Genomic DNA, 18,101 nt, shown 5'->3' on the forward strand with positions numbered 1-18,101 from the left:
CTGGGAGGTGTAATCAGCTGGCAGTGACAGGGTCGAGCTGACTAACCCCAGTCTGCAAGGGTGTGTCGCGGGCAGTGCATCACCACCTCAAGCTATATCCATCAGGATCCTGTCTCCAGGCAGCTAGGGAAGCAGAATGGTCCAGTCCCTGCCTATTCTACAACAGACAAGGATGAGCCCTGAAGATGTGGGCAGTATTCAAGGCCTGTTTCATCTCTGCAGAACATCAGCCATGCTCAGGCAGGTAGTTTCTCCTGGGCTGCAATCACCTTTTAAAATATTGGGAATATTTTAATGTGGGCGTCAGTCAGGGCTTATTTCGGCTAAGTTCATAAATAGCTCAGATGGCAAAAGAGAAGAAGGACTTAACAAAAAACTCTGAAGTGGCCATGAAGATTAGAGTAAGTCAGTTCTTGCTGCCCTTCCAGAAACATCCTCCTCCATTTCCTGATTTACAGATCCAGCAGCTGGGCTGTGCATGGACCTCCCTAACACCATGCCTGGAAAAGTGGAAAAGTACCTTCTCCACAACAAGTGTGAAACCCCTAAACATCCCCACATCTTGACTACATGCAATGTCAGTAGTGGGGTTGAGGTACCCTGTTTTGGACAAATTTCATATAGACTGTTATGAGTCAAAGGCATTTTGTCACCAGCAGTCTTCCTGGATTAACAGGGTGTTCATGGAATTTTTTTCTTCCTCAATGAACTCACTTGTTCCCTTTTTCTGGTGTCCTTGAAAGCCCCTGAAGTGAAGGCAGAATGTACTGGCAATGTGTTTCTCTTTGTCTGTGCTTGCCATGGGTTCTTTGCTTGCTCTATTCATCTCTGCATGTTTTAACACCTCTTTTTTTACCCTTGCTTTTGGAAAGCTATCAGGACTTTCTTGTGTCATCTTGAATTCTCTTTTTAGCCAGGCAGCATGTATAGTCTTGACTTTGCTTTCTTGTAAAGATTGTCTGCTTTCTGTCCTTGGGTTTTCTTTCTCCCCCTTTTCTATCTCCCATGGTTTTGGTGAGGGATTTTTTTGTTTTGGATTTTTTGTTTTGGTTTTTTTTGGGGGGTTGGTTGGGTTTGTGGGGTTTTTTTGTTAGCTTTTCAGTTTTGTTTGTGTTTTGTTTAACTCCTGATACAGATAATTTATAAAAACATTGGAGAATACTAGCCCTAAAACTGAGCCCTGGGTATCCCCAGTGGTGACTAGCTACCAGCCTGATGTGACCTTATTTACTACATCTCTTTGAGTTAAGCAGTTGGTCACCCAACACATTATGGACTTGTCTAGCTGATATTCTGTCCTGTGAGATACTGTGAGAAGTAGTATCAAAAGGCTTGCAAAAATCCAAAACAACCACATCTTCTTGCTCCCCTTGACCAACTAGCTGGGTGACCTTCTCATAAAATGGAATTATCTGGTTAAGCAGCACTTTACTCTCATGAGCCCATGTTGCCTCTGAGAAAAGACAGTGTTGTCTCAAAAGTGGCTTTTTAACAACTTTTAGAATAGTAGGTCGATGTCCTTCTGGTGCAGGAACCCCAGAGCTGGACACAGCACTGCAGGTGAGGTCTCACCAGAGCAGAGCAGAGCAGAGGGGCAGAATCCACTTTTCTTGCCCTTCTGCCCACGCAGCTTTGGATGCAGCCCAGGACAGGATTGACTTTGTGAGTGCTCATGGCTGGACCATGTTGAGCTTCTTGTCAAGCAACACCCCCAGGTCCTTCTCAGGGAACTGTGCTCTGCTCTCAATCCACTCTCCGCCCAGGCTGTATTTGTTCTTGGGATTGCCTTGCCCCAAGTGTGGTAGCTGGCACTTGGCTTTATTGAACCTTACACTGCCCACCTCTCAAGCCTGTCCAGGTCCCTCTGGATGGCATCCCTTCCCTCTACACCACACAGCTCAGGGTCCTTGACACACTTGCTGAGGTTGCACTCGATCCCACTGATCAACTTGGTGACAGAGGTGTTAAAAAGCAGCAGTGCCAATATCAGCCCATGAGAAACTATCAACTACATAATTAAAGGCACACCTAGACCAGATTCAATAACTGGAAAGATAATTGTCATAAATATTACTAGAATTAACAGAAATGTAATGGTTATAATGCAGCACAAACCACTTTTTCCTATATTTAACACCATATTTCTGTTACCAAAAGAAGCTTCACTACATTTTTACTCTCTTTTCCTGAAAAGAGAGCATACCTGGAAAGTTTTTCTTTTTTAAGTCTATAAGCAGTCGAAATATATAATATAAATATATGACAGTCCAACCAATCAGTGACATGAACCGGTTAAAAAGTCAGCAATAAGTAATGAGAAATGTAGTGTAATGCATTGTGTTGCATAATATAACAATTGCAATATACAAACCCAACCTGTTTCTTTTCCATAAGCAAATTTTTTAAGCACATTAGGAAGAATAGGACCTCTTTAAGTAGGTCCTTTATACTTTCCTTATCTGCAAATTATTGTCTGTCCTCATGTTTCCTAACTGAGATAGAATCACCTACATGAGCAGGAAGTTCTTTTTTTCCCAGCTCATTCAGTAAATTGTATTTTCAGGGAAATGTATAGGATTGAATTTACTCTCTTTCATCATAAACTCATCTATCTAAAAGTGGAGATAGATTGAAAAAACCCAAACCAACAAACAAAATAGTATTCAAGACAGATGAATAATTGATTTGCTGATTTGTGGCAGTTCTTCCAACAGCTGGGAAAAAAATCAGCCTAGGTCAACAACAAATATCTTTTTTCAATGTTTTCAATAATCTGAAAGTTTACAGAAACTGTTTCTGTTGTAGTTTAAAAGCACAAGAACTAATGTGTAGTTAATATTATCATGCAATGCTGCATTTTGTTCATGAATGTTTTTTGGAATTAAACAAAACATTGGATGGAATTTCCCAGTAAAATATTAGTGAACAGAAAAATAACTCCCTTCTGCAAATTAAACAAATGCAAACACCCATCTTTATTTGTCTTTCTGTGTTCAAATCCTTCTTCCCTGGATTCTGATACAAACAACTTTGCTTCTTTGAAATGAGTTTTAGATGTTGGAAATATTGTACTTTTTCCACCAGAAAATTTTTGGGCCCAATACCTTATCCAGTTCTCTTCAGGCAATTGTTGGGATATTATTGTCAAGTGCTTTCAAAAATCTGTCCAAGCATGTCTGACTGGAAGCTGTTATGGGTAGAGCACATCTGAATAGGCTGTTATTTCTGTGCCTAGTTGGAAGCAGAGGTTTGAAAATTTGGCCACAGACATACTCATTACTTGGATACCAGGAGACAACTGGTAAGTACACAAAACTATTGATATGAGCTGTCAGGCCATTTGAGACAGATTGCCTACATATGAAGATTTATAGTTTTTCACACATCTCTGATGTTCTTAGCACTGTGTAATAAACAGAAAAAGAAGACATCGTCCTGCCCCTGCTTTTCCTGGAAGTCTATATTTGAAACAGCATGTCATATACAGGGATGTCCACCTGAGTACACTGCCTGTCACCTGAGAATGCTAGTAAATTTTTTATTCTGTTCTTGTTTCTAAATTTATTATAGGAACATAATTTCCAAGGGTACACTTTATTTTTGAACTGAACCTCTATTTAAAGCCTGTCTTTTCTAAATTTGATCTTCTGCTGCATCCTGGTTGAGAGTGCAGTGTACTCAAAAATGCCAAGGCATGGTAGCTTTTTGTTGCAAACTTCAGGCTAATGGATGCTGCTGCCACAATGCTATCTTTGATAGTGAATTTTCTTCTGCTGCTTATCTTTTTAATGAGCCATCTGGCAGATTTAGGATGCTAACCAATGGAGCTGTACTGTGCCATATATTAATACATATCCTATGAATCACTCAACAGGTCAGCTTTAGAAAAACAAGACTTCTGAGGCAGAGTTCCACTAACAATGCAATGACCGGCTAATTACCAGATGCCCTCCCTGCCTAAATGTCAAAAGGGTTGCAGGGGTAATGCCTCATTAGAATAAAACAGAGGGATGAGAATGATAAGGGCTTGTGGCTATTTAAGGGAGATGGTGTTGCAATATGCCTCGGTCAAAAGTGTTAGTACCCTCCACTTCAAAAGTCCTCAATGCAAAAACACTGACGATGGAACTCTCTGTGCAAGGACAAGTTGCCAAAGAGCAAAGATACTTCCTAGCTGAGAAAGATATTTTGTACAAGCAAACACTCTTCTGAATTGTCTGTGCTATCCAGTCTTTCCTTGATTTCTCCGGCCAGGACAGTTGCAGAAAGAGGAGCCAAAACTATGTTTAGCTGCTGGGCTGTGAACTAAGAGCAACCTCAGAGTCCAGGGAAGGAAGAGGAAGTATGCTGTAAGGAGCTGCTCTTGAAGAGACATGACTTCATGAGAGGTGCGGATTTTTTTTCTAACAGGTGAAATTGCCTCTGTGCTCTTTCACAGTCTTTCAAGGCAGATATAAATACCCAAGTGATCACAGGGAGATATTTTGACATGCCTGTCTTGACTCTTGTTCCCATTGAGTACCAAAATTCCTGTATTTACTGATGGGAAGAAACAATATGAGAAGAAAAATCCTAGATCCCACCCAATCCCTTTCTTGCTCTGAAAAACATTGCATCCAAATCTAAGAAGAGAAGGGCTCAATGTTCATTCAAGATTGTGCTTCATCTCTTTTCCACCCTTCTCTTTCATAAAACCAGCATGGATAGAGCTGATGATACTTCTTTGCAGCACTAGGGTTTTGCAACAGGGTCAGTATTTCCCCTGCAGAGGCACTGTCATAACCCTGGTCCTTCGGCTGGGTGAGGGCAGGAAATCCCTTTCCAACTTACATCATGGGCCAAGGTCTGACTGCTCATAACTTGAGCCACCCTCAAGGACTACAGATTGTGAAATTGCACTGATGAAACTTCTAGCATCAGCTGCCTCAGCAGACTTTGGTAATTGACCATGAGAATGGGAATGACTCATTCTTTTAATCTGATTCATATTTGCAGCTGTTATCAATTGAATAATGTAATACTTGCCTTCTTATTCTCCTCCCTCCAGCAAAGTGACAAACCAAGACACTTCTATGGTGCTAAAATAGCATAAATGAGGCCTTTTCGCCTCTTTTCAAGTGTTTTCTTTCCTTGTTCTTCTACCTCATAATTTGTTCCTCTGCTCCTAAACCTCTTTACCTGTAGCTCCTGTTTTGTAGCATACTTATATACACACACAAGCATTTAAACGGTTTCATGCACTTTGCACTTGTGCAGTGTGGATTCATGCTCCTTAACCCCAGGAGATCAGCAGCCCTCCATTTTGCTCACAAGTGGCTTGAACACCACAATATCTTTTTGTCCACTTCTGTTTCAGTGAGTGACGGTGGTAAGCATGAGTTCTTGGCTGAAACACCGCCTCTAGGAAAGCATCCAAGATACCATGGTGGGAGTATGGAAATGAATGTGTTGGTAAATTAAAGAACTCTATGTTAAAGGAAACTGGTGGGATGGGTTTTGCCTCCAATATCAAGTGAGGGCTCAGGACAACTTTACTTGTATGAAAACCCCCTGTGCAGGGATATTAGTCAAAATCTTTCTGGAGGTGCTCTGAATGCAAGACTCATTCATAGAAATCTGAAAATGTTAACACCCTTGGGGGGTGAAGAAGCCATTCAAAAGTCATATTTCCCAGGAGGCAGTATATGGTCCATAAAATCCTTCAGTATAATAAAACCAGGTAATGGAAATGCCACATTGGGCTGTCTTTTTTTTGATGTCAAGCGATTGCCTAACGAACAGTGTCATAAACTAGCCTTTTAACGTGGGCTTTTATGCCTTCTGTATGGCTTAATTGTCGTTAATTATCAACCTAAATTCTTCAGTTGCAGAGGATCTGGTACCTGGCAGCAAAGGCTCTGCAGCCCTGAAGTCCTCAGGGTTGTGTTTGGCAGTCCTGAGACCCCATCTGTGCCACTCCCTGACCCAGGCAGGCAGTATGAACAGGGTCTGTTTCTGCCTCTTTGCAAAGGGGCTATGTGGGCTCCCTGTAATGCCTGAGTCTCTCTCACCTGCTCTGGTCTGAGTTCACCCCCAGATTTTCTTGTCCACTCTGCAGTTAACCTGACCTTGTCTGCTGACTGTTGACACAGAAAGACCTTGCCCTGAGGCCCCATCCTTCCCTGGATGGTGATTCAACTCTCTTTTTCCTTGCTTTTTGTTAGTTAGTAGTTTTTAGCTATCCAACTTTAATAATTGTGTGATTCTGAGGTCAGTAACACCCAAAAGTTTATAAATGCTAGTTCTTGACCTACAGACCATTGTGCTGGTACGTGCTAAAACCAGGCTGGTAAATACAGAAATGAGGTGAGAAAAAGAAGAAAGAGTTAATGCAAACAAAGAACAGTGTAGTTGTTGTTGGGTAGCCAAGCACATAGCTCCACATTTGCTTTTTTTGCCCACATCTATGGGCAAAATCTTCTCCTGCCCTTTCATTAAATGTCACATGATTTGGTTTTGCAGTAGACAAACAAGACTGGACCAAGAGGAAATAACTTTGCTGAGGCTACTGTGCTTATCAGAGAAATTGGCTTGTTCTACCTTTAACTGAGCTTGTGATTTATTGTGTTTATCTAGCAGAAAGTAAGTTGAAGCAACTTGAAGCATTTGGCCCAGGAAATCCCCAACATATTGTACTTCCCTACAAGACGTGTGCAAACATGAATGAACACTACTTAAAGCCTTCTTCCTGATCTTGTGCATTCCTGCACAGCGTTGCTCTGCTTTACATGTAGTTGAACTAAATAAATGGCCTGTCTTGAATTACATCTTGGATAAACTGGGTGTGTAATGTATGCAGCCAGCTTTAGTGTTCATAACTGTCACTTGTATACCTGAGCAGTGCGTTTTTGAGGCATTGCCAGGTTCAGAGACATCTCAGAAGAACAATCTGTTCTTACAAACAAATACAAAATGTGGTGGAGGAAGACAGCAAGGAGGAGGGAATTCAGTACTTGATAAGTATTATTGTCTATATTGTATAAGCACTTCAGTTCTGGGGGCAAAATAATGGAAATCCATTCAGATTATCACTGTCTTCTTCATCTCTCCAAAGCATTCTGTGATAGTAACAAAGGACAGAAATTATTCTATTATTCTATCATGCTTGGATTACTCCCCACCCTAAGACTCAGGGGAACAGAGTAGGTCGCAGTCTCTACACTCTTTTCCAAAAAACATCTCTGCTTCATAGTAGCAATGAGTAATATCCTCTCTTTTTGCATGCACTAGATCAGAGTCCCTCTCCCACCTATGCAGTAGCATTGTCTGTCTCCAAGGGTGAAGGCAACAGCTCTTCAAACATTAGAAGCCACAGTCCAAGCGCATCAAAATATCTGAGCTGTCAGGCTGTTGGATTTGAAATAATTTTTCCCATTCAAGCCCTAGAACAACAGTCTGGGCTTGTGCTTCAAGCAAGGCTGTGCTTCAAGCAAGTCACAGACCTATAGCATCAAAACTTGTTCCACACAGCAAAGGACTTTTTCTCCTCCCAGTCCTCTCACCAGTCTCATCCTCTTTGTACAGCTTTGCATCTGGTATGACAAGATTTCTTTTTTCATTGCTCTCAAACCACCCCAGATCTTAGGAGGCAACTCAATTACTTCTGCCTTCTCTTCGATGTGTGACAACTGAGAAGATCACTGGAGGTCACAGCTGTTTGTTTCAGGGTTCCTTCTCATATTAAACTGCCTCTCTTTCTTCTGGTGCATTGAAAAGGTCAAAAGCAGTGGTCTGTCTCTCTCCTCCCAGGAAAAGGAGCACAAGCAGAAGTCAGCCATGCACAAGGGCGAGAGAGTCTTTACATCCATTGTCGTTTCCTCAAAAAAAAAAGATCATGGTGTCAGAGTTAGAGCTGGCATAACAGAGCAACTTCTTCCTTCCACTAAATAGAGCTTATTTCTGTCAATGCTTAATTCCCAGCAAGGTTTAGTTTCCATGGAAAATGTGAGTTAAAAAAAGAGATGGATAGACAAGCAAAGAGAACATGAGAATGCTCCTGCTTTAGGCCTAAAATCCGTACGTCAATTAAGAACTGTTTATAACCTCTCACTGGTCCTTGTTCTTCCATGTATTTCAAGGTGACTAGGCTTATATACGTAAGCAGTACGCCAATACCCAAATGTGGACCAGATGCACGTGCATATCTTGGGATAAAAAACTTTAAGAATACAAAGCTAGTTGATTGTGATTCGCCTGTTTTGGCCTCCTCTCTGGTGTCTGGCTGTCACTTTTTTTGCTAATGGGATTCTTTTTGCAGGACCTCTGACCTAACCTGCAGATGACTTTTTACTTTCATTACTCTGCAGCTTAATATTTTCAGCTATGTAGCTGGTTGTCAAAAATGAGATGAACACAAGTACAGAAGAACTGAAAGATGAGCACCAGTGCATGAAGGAATAATCAGAAATTTGTACCACCTTTTTTTAAGCATTCGCAAAACCACTGTGAGAAAGGTATAAGCCTAGCACTCCAAGTCTCACTGTGTGTCAAAGCAGTGAGGAGAGCTGACAATGAGGACTGAGTCCATTCCATCATACCAAAAAGGATCTGGAGTTCTGATTTCACACGTGATAACCACAAAGTGTGTTCTTCACCTAAAAGCTAATAAGAGAGGGTGATGGGCATGCATTTGGCAGGACAAGAATTGATAAAGTCTATGCTCTGTGTGACAGCAGGGTGAAGGAGGAAATTCCTGAATTTATCTCATTTTGGTGAGTGGTCTGATTGATTTTATAGGAAAATGAACTACCTCCAGGCAATGTTACTTTACTGAAAAACTTTTTGCAACACACGGGCCTCAGAAGCTACAGTGCAATTTCCAAAGCTTTGTAACACCACAAAATTGGAAAAATTAGAAGTGAGAAATTTGAAGTAGCATAAATATATATTCCATTGGAATAAAGAGATGGTATTATTTAGCTTATTGCCCACTTCTGGCATCTTTTTATTCCCCCTAAACATTAGATAATGTCTTATCTAAAGGGATGTCAAATTACCTGCAGAATTGAAGAGGTGGGGATGGAGAACATTAAGTAAAGAGCCTAGAAAAGAACTTCTAGGTGTTATTCCAGTTTCTCTGACCTTCTTAGTGTAATACACCACAAATAAACCCCACTACCAAACTCAAAGTCAAGCTTGAAATAATCAAGTTTACTCTAGCTCACTGACACGTGACTGTTTAAATGAAGGATCAAATTCCTTTGTTTCCTGTCTACTTACCAGCAAGGGACTTGAAGACCTACACACCACCCAAATTCTTCCAAATCCAGCTGCCCATAACTGCACTCCTTCATGATGCTCTGTCTACCTGCATTAGCACGTCCATTGTTATTATTTAAACAGCACACACCAGACACAAAGAGCTTTACTATTTTCTTTGTCAGAGTTTCTTAAGTTAACACCACCTGGTGAAAACATTCTTTGCTATATTTGTGCTTGTGACAATACACTTCTGCCGAAATTGAGGAAAACCTAGTTTGCTTGCAGAGTATTTTTCCTCCCATCTGACGAAAAATGGATGAGAAAATCATCATCCACTTAACACTCATGGTTGTGATCATGTGGCGATAACAAAAAAACAAATCATGGTGTGCATTTTTGGACTTGTCCTGTGCGGGGTCAGGAGCTCAAATCTATGATTTTTGTGGGTTTCCTCCAACTCAGGATATTCTATGATTCCAAAAATGCTTACATTTCACTTTCCTTTTGCTTCCATATTTTTGTTTTTGTCAGCAGTGCCACAAGTAACAAGGTATTTGTGACAGTTCTAGTTTCCTCTGTTTTCAGGATAAATACTGATGTTCCTGAAAGACAGTCGATTTAATTATGTGTAACAGACCTGATTTGAGAAAAATGGGAAGGCGTGAGGAAGGAGATTTTTGTGTGTTTAGTACCCTGAGAGCAGTAGATCTCAGAGATCTCTGGTGCATGAGGCTGCTTGGCAGCCAGGCTGGACTCTGCCATGAGCTGTATCCGCCCTCCGGTCATGCTGCTAGGATATATTGTTCTCATTTAGACAGCCAGTGATTCTGCAGGTGGAGAGCAAAACAGAAATAAGTTTTTGGGGTTTTTTGCTTTGATTCCAGGTCTCTGTTCGTGGCCCAAAGCAGAAGTGTTTTCATTAGATTTCCTGTACCCTTCTGAATGTCTCTTCACTGCAAGAGCTGAACGGACTAGACAAGCCGGGCCCTAATTGATGTTTAACTGCTTGTGGCTGCCTTGCAGAGATGCTTTTTTCAGATAGATAGGGAGTAATGTGAGATTGATTGCATCTTTGATGGAGATAACTGGGTACATCTGCTATTCCTATATGGCATTTGCCAGCGCTAGCCCATTCTGTAATCTCTTGCCATTCCATCAGTCCCTGAAGGCAAAAGTTCCTCTGAAGCATCCCCATCACTGTGGTCCCTTCTCAACAAGCTCAAAATCTTTTCTGTGTTAAGGTACTTGCCTAAGTGTTGGAGGGTATCAGTATTAGGGTTATTTTGCTGAAGTGATTGATTGTATCAGAGGAAGGTACATGAAATGCTGGAGCAGGTAAGAAAGTGAAGGTGTGCAGATGTACAGGTTACAGCAGATTCACAATAGATGTGTACAACAATAGACACAGCACCTAATAGAAAAAGCAAGTCTACGAAAAGTTATTGCGAGGACAAAAACAAACATTGAAATGAGCATGAACAAAACGTAAAAAGAAGTTGAGACCAAAATCTGACCAACCAGATTTGCAAACAAGCTTCTAACCTCTCTTGTCTTTAAAAAATTTGCAAACTGCTATCTATAAACAATTCTGTGTAAGTGCTGAAGACCAATATGTTTTTATTTAATCAAAGTCCAAAATAAACAATCAGCCTAACAGCAATCAAATAAACAGTCTCCATAACAGGCCTCCAAGATGGGAAAACTCAGTCTGGAAAAACGTGTATGCACAGTAAAGTCTATGGCTCAGAGCATCCCTTTTCTGGGGGGCAAGACTGTCAGGTGTCCTCAGATCAAACCTAATGAAGAGTTGCTCATATTGTCTGTATCTTACACAGAGGTCAAAATACAAAGGCAGCCTTTTCCCCAAGGAGGGTGCCTTGCTGGTGCCAGCACAGTCTGCCTGTGCACCGTGGCTGTGGCACAAAATTTGAACCATGGCTATGAAACCGTCACCATACTCTGCTCTGCTGAACCTCGGAGCACATGGCAGGAACATCCCAGAGAGGTCACTGCAAAATGCAGGCTGAGCTGTAAGGGTTTTAGCTCACTCCTAGGCCATGCTGGGCTTCTAATGCAGCAAACAATCTAAGCAGATGTGGGAAATAAAATAGAGATGTGATCATCTGTGCAAACACACAATGAATGCTATTACATTTGTGGCTCACTCTACTTATTCAAGACAAGACCTAATGAATGAAGAATTAGAAGATTAGCAGGGGGAAGATTAAAGTAGCGGTGATAGGGAAGTCATTCTTACAAAATTTAGCATATGTGCGCCTTGGCATTTGGCAATGATTTATGGTTTAATTGTGTTCAAACTTGTCAAATAAGTTAATTCAAAAAGATAGTAGTACCTCATACTTTATAACTGGATATTTATAGTCAGAGTGGGGTTTAAGGAAAGGACTGAAATCACACAGAGGACCAGTCTTCTTCTTTCCAGAATAATAAGGACACCTCTGAAAAGTTGTGCATTCAAAAAGGACAAAGTGAAGAAAACATAAAAGTTTCCTTTGGGCAACATGTCAAATGGACAGTGGAGGCTGAGGTCATGACAAAGGTGGGTAGATACACTTAGTGACAGAGGAATGGGCAGAGCTCTTGCCCTATGAGTGGTATCAAAGGTAATTCCTGAAAATTTGAACTCAGGACGCCAGGTGGAGGTCACAAAAAGGAGGTTTATTTGCTCAGAAAGACAAGGCTGGAAAATGATCTCAGGAACTTCTTTATATGTCTGTTATGTTTTTTAGATTCCCAGCAGACTGCTGTAGTGGGCATGTGTGAAGCTGAAGATTTGAAAGTTTCAGAAATATGAACAGAAGAAGAGAGCTGAATGCTGATGATGGTATGTAGGAGTGAGCATCAGCACTTTCACACTGCTTAGATGTTAAAGTGAGTGGAAGGAACATTGTGAATCTATCAAGAGATAAAGAGTAGGAACAGAGAAAAATTAAGAGGGAAGTGAAAGGACTGAGTTTTGACAGTACTAGGTCATACCTTCAAAGCATGTTTAATGGTGAAACTTCACTGATGTCTGCTGAACTCATCTAATTTCCCAGAAACTGAGGATCTTAGATGGCCTAAAAGAGATATAGGCTGGGAAGTGGGGACTGTAAGGACAGACTAAAACTGGACTAGCTTGCTGAGGGGAGCAAGCTATGCCAGAGGTATTCAGAGGTATTAAAGAACAAGTTAGACAAAATAGCGCCCGGATTGGCAGACTGGGATGTGAGGACATGACAGCTCAGTTTATCATTGCGTGGCCTGATTCCTGCTCTTTCCAAGCACAGCAAGGATGATTTATGTCAAGGCAGACTAAAGCAAGTTATCTGAAAAAAAAAAAAAATTTCCTCTCCTGTGGACCTTGACCCATGGAAACCTACTCTCTTTCCTGTATTTTGCCCCATAGCAACTTAAGAGCTGGCAGTAAAATCCCTTCCTTTCATTTGGCACTAAATCTTCTTTCAAACAAAGAAAATCTAGATGAATTAGGCTTCTACCAACTCAAAACAATTTCTTGTGGTTGGGAAGTCACATCTGAGAATGACTGGAAGAGCAAATGTGATGGAGATGAGAACAATAGCAACATTCAGATGGAACTCCAGCAGTTGCATCTCTGATGCAAACAGATTTTGTGAAGGGCTTCTTTCAAAGCCACACGAACACATACACAAACACATTATTTGGAGGTAGTATTAGCATTCAAGTGGAACAGGTTTTTTTTATAAAATGCAAGGAATTTGTATTGCTTCAGAAAAATCCAGAGACTTTTTAAAACCAGGACAAAGACAGTTGATTTTCTCTAAGAAGGTCTCTTTTGCCTGAATGATAGTTCCAGTTGAATTGTGAGGACTAGAGGGGGAACAGAAAAGATAAATTTTTTTCATAGACATGCACAAGTTCAGACACATGAAGTCCAAAACAGGTAGTTTGATTGCAAGCGTAATTGTTTCCCAATTCTGATAATAAAGTATTTATATCAAGTTTTCAGAGTATAAAATACTCACTCTGCTGAAAATATCTGACCAAGGATGGTTAACACAGATGTTGAGGATGTACACATGGAACAAAAGGGAAACAGCCAGTTTTCTGAATTGGTTTATTCTGTTTTAATGCATATACTTCCAGGGATCCTGACCACACAGGCCTGGATTTACTCTGGATTTTCTTCATCGTAAAAAATCCTCAGCATACAACAATCCGCAAGGGTTTGAGCCTCACAGGTCAGATGAGGATCAAACATTCCACAAAACTCCAGGGATTTTAAAATCCAAGGTTTTGCTCTTTCTGATTTCATATAGAATATATGGTTTTGTGCTTCAGGTGTGATTTTCTTCACTTACAGGCAAATCTTTGGCTGAGTGGTTTCTCTGTGACGTCTTCTTTCAAGATACCACTAAAGCAAAGTAATGCTAGCTGGTATGTATCGGAGATAAAAGAAGACATAAAATTGTAGCAGATAATTGGAGGAAAAGTGTTTATTTCAGACTGAACTTTATCAGTGCTTACAATTCAAACCTTCATTACCAATCCTGGTTTTGTCTGAAAAGTTTCAAAGCTTTATTCTGCAAAGGCGTAGTCTGGGAGTAAGTGGAAAGGATAACTACACTTATGAGTAGATGGGACTCCAACAAGTCAAGCAAATGCATTCTCCTGATTGAGTGACTGAGTGAACAGTCAAGCTCTTTAGACAGTCTGATGGAAAAATAAGGGAATTAAGCAGCAATCTGGGTGTGTTTTGAGGAAGAACAGGGAAGCCCTGGGCTCTATATGGCTCTTGGTTATCAAGAGTTTTCGAGAAAACTCTTTTGACTGGGCAGAGGCCTTCTCTTTGGGTAATAAGTCCAAGAGCTGGAATACAGATACTGGTGCATGCTACCTCTCTTCTCTGTCTCTCCCCTTGCTCAGATTGCAGGTTTTGCACGTCCTGGTTCTTCTGCCTGTGGTTATGCTGCTAGGCAAGTCCTCTGCCCAGGCTCTGGTGTGGAGCTCAGATGGCAATGCCAGCAGCCTTGCCCATCCCATGTAGACCTCTCTCACCAGCATCAGTAAAGAGAATCCATAGTTCTTTCACACACCCTGGGCCTCCTGAGGAGCCTTAGGGCTTTGTGTGTGCTCTGAGAAGCACATAATCCCTGCGTATCCTGGGAAACTTCCTCCTCAGCCAGGGTCACCAACATGGTTTTAAATTGAGAGAGGACAAAAAAGCATTCAAAAAGGCTGGCTAATGCAGGAAAGATGACCATTTCTCCCAGATGAGAGCTCTGATGTCTCCAAACAGCACTGGGAAGTGAGAGGAGCACAACTTCTCCTCTAAGGGTGGCACCTGAGGTTCTCCTCCACCTCAGACACACATCCAGACATATTCAGCATTCATTGCTAGAATGCAGTGGGGTTAAGTGAGCAGTGAGGAAAAGGTTTGTGTTGTTTGTTGTGTTTCCTTTCCTATGCAACCTGACATGACATTTCCTTTCCCTGCTTGTGATCTCCCCTAGTGCTGGGCCAAATCCCCACCTTGTGCTTCATGCAATCATCATGAATTAACCAGTGTGGAAGGAATGCTAAATACCAGTAGGGCTTCTAGGCTAACAGCTCATGCACAAAGTAAGAAAAAAACCTTGAAAATAATGAAAAAAAGCAAAAAAGGAAAAAGAGAGATTCCCTGCCTTTAGTAGATCATTACTCAGTCATAAGCTATGTACTTTTCAGCTTCTTTTGCTCCCCTGCCAAGACTCTCAGAGAGAGAAAATCAGAACAGATAGATGAAAAGAACTATAAAGAATAACATATAGAAAAGGGAAAAAAAAAATGTCTGAGTTTGACCATAAATCACCCCACTGCTGTTTACCTGTCTGATGTTTTCTCAGTGATGGCAACAGAAGCTATGTGCTTAAACTGTATTCCAAAAAATTGAGAGCTCCAGAGCATCTCCATTTTCTGCCCTTGCCTTGTCCTGTTGTGTAACTGTGTGTCAGGCCAGGAGCCAGAGCTGACATCACATTGCAGAGGACTGCCCTGGGTCTTGCATAACCTTAATAGGACAGCCACTTGGAAAGTGTTTATGTGCCATTATGTGCCATTGCTTTTCTAACTACCCTACTGCATTAGGAGAGCAGAGTCATTATAGACCAGGCAGAATTATTAATTGCATTTGCATCAATGATGTCCACCATGAGGTATTTCAGCAGGCCTTGATATTTCAGGTTCTGTTCCCATCCCAGTAGGAGCAAAACTCCAGCTGTGCCAAGTGATTGTAACTAACTGCAGTGCTATTGCATTTTATCCCGGGAGGGTTTTGTTACCTCACAATAGTTTGTGATTACTCTATGGGATATCATCAAAAAGATGCCCATCATGCTGCAGATGTGTTCACGGTCCGTGCCCAGCATCCTATGGTTTATGTCTCTGAATAACATCATTCCTGTTTGCTTGTGGTGTGTCGCTTATCAGAACCAAAACATCTAATGTGCTTTTTAGATAGGTGGTAGCAGATTTCGAAAATGTAATTGTGAGGGAGCTAGGGATAGAGGTATATGCTTGCTACTGTGCTTGAAAACATGTCCTTTTCATCCCTATTCCTACTCTGACGCTTCTCACTGGACACTGATCCACTCTGCTGCCCTGCGGCAGGCAGAGGCTGGGTAAACACTGGCTCTGGCACATGCTGCTTTCCTCACCTCACTGCAGGGATGAGTTGTGCAGCAAACTAAGATTATTAAATCCTGATGCAAATTAAGAGCTGCCGGCCTATATCTTCCATGAGCACTGCCCTTCCCACCAAAAGGAAGGATTGAGGACATGGTCATGGAAATGAAACACCGCAGGTGGTTCTGCTATTCCTGCCACATGGAAGGTGACATGCTGCTTTCAGAGTGGCTGCTGCCTTCCTGGCCTCTACTTTTTTTGTGGCGACTGGACATGCATCTTCTCACATTTTTGAGTAACATAGGACACTACTCAGCAGAAAAAAATTAAAAGGGAGTGGAGGGAAAGGTAGCAGAGAGAATTTTCCAGCAACTGAGATGATGCTCAAGCCTCTGCATCTTTCACTAATATTTAATCTATGTGTACAGGTACAAATGAACTCACTCTAAACAGTATCAAGAGAAAAATGACTGCCTGATTTTCTTCCAAGTGTCCCTTCTTATTTAGTAGTGGTGGTGTTAATTTTAGAGTATTAAACAAGATGTAAAAATTTTCTGTCTCATTCTCTTCCTGTATTGTATCTAAACATTTTTAGAGATGACAGCTAGCAGCATTCATGAAGTGAAGATTTGTTTTGGTAAATTTGTTCCTACCATAATTATGCTGACATGTTCTCAAAAGAAAGATCTCTCCTAAAAACTTTGAGTGAAACGCTTTGATTGTACTTTTAGGCTTAGAGAAAGGAATTCTGTTTTGCTGTAGAAACCTTTCACATACTGCAGACTGTTGCCATTCTGCTTCCATATGGTCCCAGGAAATCTCACTTTCTCAGGAGAGTAAGTTGGGCAAAAGAAGATATTAGGCAACGCATTCTCCAGTATGTCCCCCCCCATTTTCTCTTTTCTGGCCAGAATGTTTCATCTTTGGCAGGAGCAAAGAAAATGCTTTCAAAATGAATTACCATACTGTAAGGAATCGGTTCACAGAAGAACAGTTTGCTCCATGGATCCTGATGATTTTATAACCATTTTGGTCACTATAAAAGGTCATTCTTCCAAAGAAAGCCAAACAAACCTGGAATAGCTTTGGCTTAAAGAGTTCTTCCTTTAACTGGTTACCCACAATATTGTACAGGATTTACAGGGCATTAAGTATCCAAAAAAGTACTCTAGGCTCAGTAATTTTCAAATAGCAGGTGATTTTAATTTTTTCTTTGGCATTTATACACACATCCTATTGCAAGCTTGATTCATTACTTTTTGTGCTGGAAAAAATGTTAAAGCTGGAATGGGAAGTCAAGAAAGTGGGAATTTATACATTGAGTGCATATGTGGTTTGGTGGTGTGTGCCATGTGTACACATCACTTACTGGGGAAGTTAAATCACTTTTGGATGCAAGTTTCAGCAGTTGCTTCCAAAACTCCATCAACTTCCAAACTTTGAAGTTACATTCTCCACAACCTGTTATTGAAATATTACTTGCCAGCTCAAAGCAAGCACCATTTCCTGAAGCAGAAATTCTTCTTCTTTTGCTCTGCAGGCTGTAAAGCGATGCTCTTTACTTGCTCTTACAGACTGTCTCCCACAAACTAGAACTGACTGTCTTCTCTCTGTTAGGAACACAGCATCTCTTGTGCACTGAAGGTTTTTATTTTGTTTTTAACTTCTCAAATTTCTTCATCACCAATGACAAGAATGAATGCAGTGTTCATCTGTGCACAAACAGGACCTCATTCATTTACACAGTTACCAGGGAAGCCTCGGAGTTGTGGACATGCACACAAGTCTGTCAGTCTCAGCAAACTACTGTTCCTTTGTGGTGGGTGCCTAATACAGTAGTGACACAGAATTTACATGACAAAGAAATTTAAAAGTATCTTTAGCTCTGACTTCCAGATGACTGAAGAACAAGTTTCAATAAAAGGAGTTATGACTCATGCAGCAGTTTGCAAAAGTGCCTCCTGTCACTGGGAAGAACCTCTTTCTGTTTGCTCCTTTCAGGCTGTTTCCTTACAATAGGGGACAGACTGGGCACTGTGGGAGCTACTGGTCTCTCTGCATTGGGAGCTGTGACCCCCCACTGAATCTGCTGTTCCAGATGTGGGTTTGCTGCAGTTACTCTGGCCACTGGTGGTTCCTTGGTCCTGTGGGCCACATGCCATCCACACGAAAAACCTGCTGCACTGGCACTGTCTGGGAGGATGCTCAGTGCATCA

At 41.3% G+C, this 18,101-nt stretch overlaps 1 long non-coding RNA gene across 1 annotated transcript; it reads left to right on the top strand.

Annotated features, from left to right (window-relative positions):
- Positions 1–144: 144 nt before the first annotated feature.
- LOC146424926 (uncharacterized) lies at positions 145–16,367 on the top strand. Its single transcript, XR_014846844.1, has 4 exons — positions 145–244; positions 11,991–12,085; positions 13,586–13,659; positions 14,149–16,367. It is a non-coding gene; the product is annotated as an uncharacterized LOC146424926 (long non-coding RNA).
- The last annotated feature ends 1,734 nt before the right edge of the window (positions 16,368–18,101 follow it).

Source organism: Lichenostomus cassidix, chromosome Z (genome assembly GCF_008360975.1).
Source record: "Lichenostomus cassidix isolate B80296 chromosome Z, HeHo_3.0, whole genome shotgun sequence".
Classification (NCBI taxonomy): Eukaryota; Metazoa; Chordata; class Aves; order Passeriformes; family Meliphagidae; genus Lichenostomus; species Lichenostomus cassidix.